The sequence below is a fragment of the Anser brachyrhynchus genome (assembly GCF_964034855.1).
Source record: "Anser brachyrhynchus genome assembly, contig: SCAFFOLD_180, whole genome shotgun sequence".
NCBI lineage: Eukaryota > Metazoa > Chordata > Aves > Anseriformes > Anatidae > Anser > Anser brachyrhynchus.
In genome coordinates, this window is record NW_027663825.1 from 180,278 (window position 1) to 185,295 (window position 5,018).

Below are 5,018 nucleotides of genomic sequence, written 5' to 3' on the forward strand. Positions count from 1 at the left end.
ACACCACTGGGGATGCAGTGCAGTGAGTCCACAGAGTGCACTGACACCAGTGGGAATGCGGTGCAGTGAGTCCAGAGAGTGCACTGGCACCACTGGGGATGCACTGCAGTGAGTCCAGAGTGCACTAGCACCACTGGGGATGCAGAGCAGTGAGTCCAGAGAGTGCACTGGCACCACTGAGAATGCATTTCAGTGAGTCCAGAGAGTGCCGTTCCAGCCTCGGTATCCGCTCCAGCCGAGTCAACCCCGCGGTAGGCCCTCCAGCCGCGGCAGACGCTCCAGCCGCGGCAGCCGCTCCAGCCGCTCCAGCCGCGGCAGCCGCTCCAGCCCCTCCAGCCTCGCCAGCCTCTCCATCCGCGGCAGCCGCTCCAGCCGCGGCAGCCGCTCCAGCCGCTCCAACCGCGGCAGCCGCTCCAGCCGCTACCGAGTGGAGCGGCTGCCACGGCTGGAGGGCTACCGCGGCTGGAGCGGCTGCCGCGGCTGGAGCAGTGCAGTGAGTCCAGGGAGTGCAAAGGCACCAGTGGGGATGGAGTGCAGTGAGTCCAAAGACTTCACTGTCACCACTGGGAATGCAGTGCAGTGAGTCCAGGGAGTGCACTTGCACCACTGGGGATGCAGTGCAGTGACTCCAGTGAGTGCACTGACACCACTGGGGATGCACTTCAGTCAGTCCAGTGAGTGTACTGGCACCACTGGGGATGCACTGCAGTGAGTCAAGAGAGTGCACTGGCAGGACTGGGGATGCAGTGCAGTGAGTCCAGAGAGTGCACTGGCACCACTGGGGATGCCCTGCAGTGAGTCCTGAGAGCGCACTGGCACCACTGGGGATGCAGTGCAGTGAGTCCAGAGAGCGCACTGGCACCAGTGGGAATGCGGTGCAGTGAGTCCAGAGAGTGCAATGGCACCACTGGGGATGCACTGCAGTGAGTCCAGAGAGTGCACTAGCACCACTGGGGATGCAGAGCAGTGAGTCCAGAGAGTGCACTGGCACCACTGAGAATGCATTTCAGTGAGTCCAGAGAGTGCCGTTCCAGCCTCGGCATCCGCTCCAGCCGAGTCAACCCCGCGGTAGCCCCTCCAGCCGCGGCAGACGCTCCAGCCGCGGCAGCCGCTCCAGCCGCTCCAGCCGCGGCAGCCGCTCCAGCCCCTCCAGCCGCGCCAGCCTCTCCATCCGCGGCAGCCGCTCCAGCCGCGGCAGCCGCTCCAGCCGCTCCAGCCGCGGCAGCCGCTCCAGCCGCTACCGAGTGGAGCGGCTGCCACGGCTGGAGGGCTACCGCGGCTGGAGCGGCTGCCGCGGCTGGAGCAGTGCAGTGAGTCCAGGGAGTGCAAAGGCACCAGTGGGGATGGAGTGCAGTGAGTCCAAAGACTTCAATGTCACCACTGGGAATGCACTTCAGTCAGTCCAGTGAGTGTACTGGCACCACTGGGGATGCACAGCAGTGAGTCCAGAGAGTGCATTGGCACCACTGGGGATGCAGTGCAGTGAGTCCAGAGAGTGCACTGGCACCATTGGAGATGCAGTGCAGTGAGTCCAGAGAGTGCACTGGCACCACTGGGGATGCAGTGCAGTGAGTCCAGAGAGTGCACTGGCACCAGTGGGGATGCAGTGCAGAGTGTCCAGAGAGTGCACTGGCACCACTGGGATGCACTGCAGTGAGTCCAGAGAGTGCTCTGGCACCACTGGAGATGCACTTCAGTGAGTGCAGAGACTGCACTGGCACCACTGGGGATGCAGTGCAGTGAGTCCAGTGAGTGTACTGGCACCACTGGGGATGCACTGCAGTGAGTCCAGAGAGTGCATTGGCACCACTTGGGATGCACTGCAGTGAGTCCAGAGAGTGCACTGGCACCACTGGGGATGCAGTGCAGTGAGTCCAGAGAGTGCACTGGCTCCACTGAGAATGCACTTCAGTGAGTCCAGAGAGTGCACTGGCACCACTGTGGATGCAGTGCCGTGAGTCCAGCGAATGCACTGGCACCACTGGGGATACGGTGCCGGGAGTCCAGAGAGTGCACTGACACCACTGGGGATGCAGTGCAGTGAGTCCACAGAGTGCACTGACACCAGTGGGAATGCGGTGCAGTGAGTCCAGAGAGTGCACTGGCACCACTGGGGATGCACTGCAGTGAGTCCAGAGTGCACTAGCACCACTGGGGATGCAGAGCAGTGAGTCCAGAGAGTGCACTGGCACCACTGAGAATGCATTTCAGTGAGTCCAGAGAGTGCCGTTCCAGCCTCGGTATCCGCTCCAGCCGAGTCAACCCCGCGGTAGGCCCTCCAGCCGCGGCAGACGCTCCAGCCGCGGCAGCCGCTCCAGCCGCTCCAGCCGCGGCAGCCGCTCCAGCCCCTCCAGCCTCGCCAGCCTCTCCATCCGCGGCAGCCGCTCCAGCCGCGGCAGCCGCTCCAGCCGCTCCAACCGCGGCAGCCGCTCCAGCCGCTACCGAGTGGAGCGGCTGCCACGGCTGGAGGGCTACCGCGGCTGGAGCGGCTGCCGCGGCTGGAGCAGTGCAGTGAGTCCAGGGAGTGCAAAGGCACCAGTGGGGATGGAGTGCAGTGAGTCCAAAGACTTCACTGTCACCACTGGGAATGCAGTGCAGTGAGTCCAGGGAGTGCACTTGCACCACTGGGGATGCAGTGCAGTGACTCCAGTGAGTGCACTGACACCACTGGGGATGCACTTCAGTCAGTCCAGTGAGTGTACTGGCACCACTGGGGATGCACTGCAGTGAGTCAAGAGAGTGCACTGGCAGGACTGGGGATGCAGTGCAGTGAGTCCAGAGAGTGCACTGGCACCACTGGGGATGCCCTGCAGTGAGTCCTGAGAGCGCACTGGCACCACTGGGGATGCAGTGCAGTGAGTCCAGAGAGCGCACTGGCACCAGTGGGAATGCGGTGCAGTGAGTCCAGAGAGTGCAATGGCACCACTGGGGATGCACTGCAGTGAGTCCAGAGAGTGCACTAGCACCACTGGGGATGCAGAGCAGTGAGTCCAGAGAGTGCACTGGCACCACTGAGAATGCATTTCAGTGAGTCCAGAGAGTGCCGTTCCAGCCTCGGCATCCGCTCCAGCCGAGTCAACCCCGCGGTAGCCCCTCCAGCCGCGGCAGACGCTCCAGCCGCGGCAGCCGCTCCAGCCGCTCCAGCCGCGGCAGCCGCTCCAGCCCCTCCAGCCGCGCCAGCCTCTCCATCCGCGGCAGCCGCTCCAGCCGCGGCAGCCGCTCCAGCCGCTCCAGCCGCGGCAGCCGCTCCAGCCGCTACCGAGTGGAGCGGCTGCCACGGCTGGAGGGCTACCGCGGCTGGAGCGGCTGCCGCGGCTGGAGCAGTGCAGTGAGTCCAGGGAGTGCAAAGGCACCAGTGGGGATGGAGTGCAGTGAGTCCAAAGACTTCAATGTCACCACTGGGAATGCACTTCAGTCAGTCCAGTGAGTGTACTGGCACCACTGGGGATGCACAGCAGTGAGTCCAGAGAGTGCATTGGCACCACTGGGGATGCAGTGCAGTGAGTCCAGAGAGTGCACTGGCACCATTGGAGATGCAGTGCAGTGAGTCCAGAGAGTGCACTGGCACCACTGGGGATGCAGTGCAGTGAGTCCAGAGAGTGCACTGGCACCAGTGGGGATGCAGTGCAGAGTGTCCAGAGAGTGCACTGGCACCACTGGGATGCACTGCAGTGAGTCCAGAGAGTGCTCTGGCACCACTGGAGATGCACTTCAGTGAGTGCAGAGACTGCACTGGCACCACTGGGGATGCAGTGCAGTGAGTCCAGTGAGTGTACTGGCACCACTGGGGATGCACTGCAGTGAGTCCAGAGAGTGCATTGGCACCACTTGGGATGCACTGCAGTGAGTCCAGAGAGTGCACTGGCACCACTGGGGATGCAGTGCAGTGAGTCCAGAGAGTGCACTGGCACCACTGAGAATGCACTTCAGTGAGTCCAGAGAGTGCACTGGCACCACTGTGGATGCAGTGCCGTGAGTCCAGCGAATGCACTGGCACCACTGGGGATACGGTGCCGGGAGTCCAGAGAGTGCACTGACACCACTGGGGATGCAGTGCAGTGAGTCCACAGAGTGCACTGACACCAGTGGGAATGCGGTGCAGTGAGTCCAGAGAGTGCACTGGCACCACTGGGGATGCACTGCAGTGAGTCCAGAGTGCACTAGCACCACTGGGGTTGCAGAGCAGTGAGTCCAGAGAGTGCACTGGCACCACTGAGAATGCATTTCAGTGAGTCCAGAGAGTGCCGTTCCAGCCTCGGTATCCGCTCCAGCCGAGTCAACCCCGCGGTAGGCCCTCCAGCCGCGGCAGACGCTCCAGCCGCGGCAGCCGCTCCAGCCGCTCCAGCCGCGGCAGCCGCTCCAGCCCCTCCAGCCTCGCCAGCCTCTCCATCCGCGGCAGCCGCTCCAGCCGCGGCAGCCGCTCCAGCCGCTCCAACCGCGGCAGCCGCTCCAGCCGCTACCGAGTGGAGCGGCTGCCACGGCTGGAGGGCTACCGCGGCTGGAGCGGCTGCCGCGGCTGGAGCAGTGCAGTGAGTCCAGGGAGTGCAAAGGCACCAGTGGGGATGGAGTGCAGTGAGTCCAAAGACTTCACTGTCACCACTGGGAATGCAGTGCAGTGAGTCCAGGGAGTGCACTTGCACCACTGGGGATGCAGTGCAGTGACTCCAGTGAGTGCACTGACACCACTGGGGATGCACTTCAGTCAGTCCAGTGAGTGTACTGGCACCACTGGGGATGCACTGCAGTGAGTCAAGAGAGTGCACTGGCAGGACTGGGGATGCAGTGCAGTGAGTCCAGAGAGTGCACTGGCACCACTGGGGATGCCCTGCAGTGAGTCCTGAGAGCGCACTGGCACCACTGGGGATGCAGTGCAGTGAGTCCAGAGAGCGCACTGGCACCAGTGGGAATGCGGTGCAGTGAGTCCAGAGAGTGCAATGGCACCACTGGGGATGCACTGCAGTGAGTCCAGAGAGTGCACTGGCACCACTGGGGATGCAGTGCAGTGAGTCCAGAGAGTG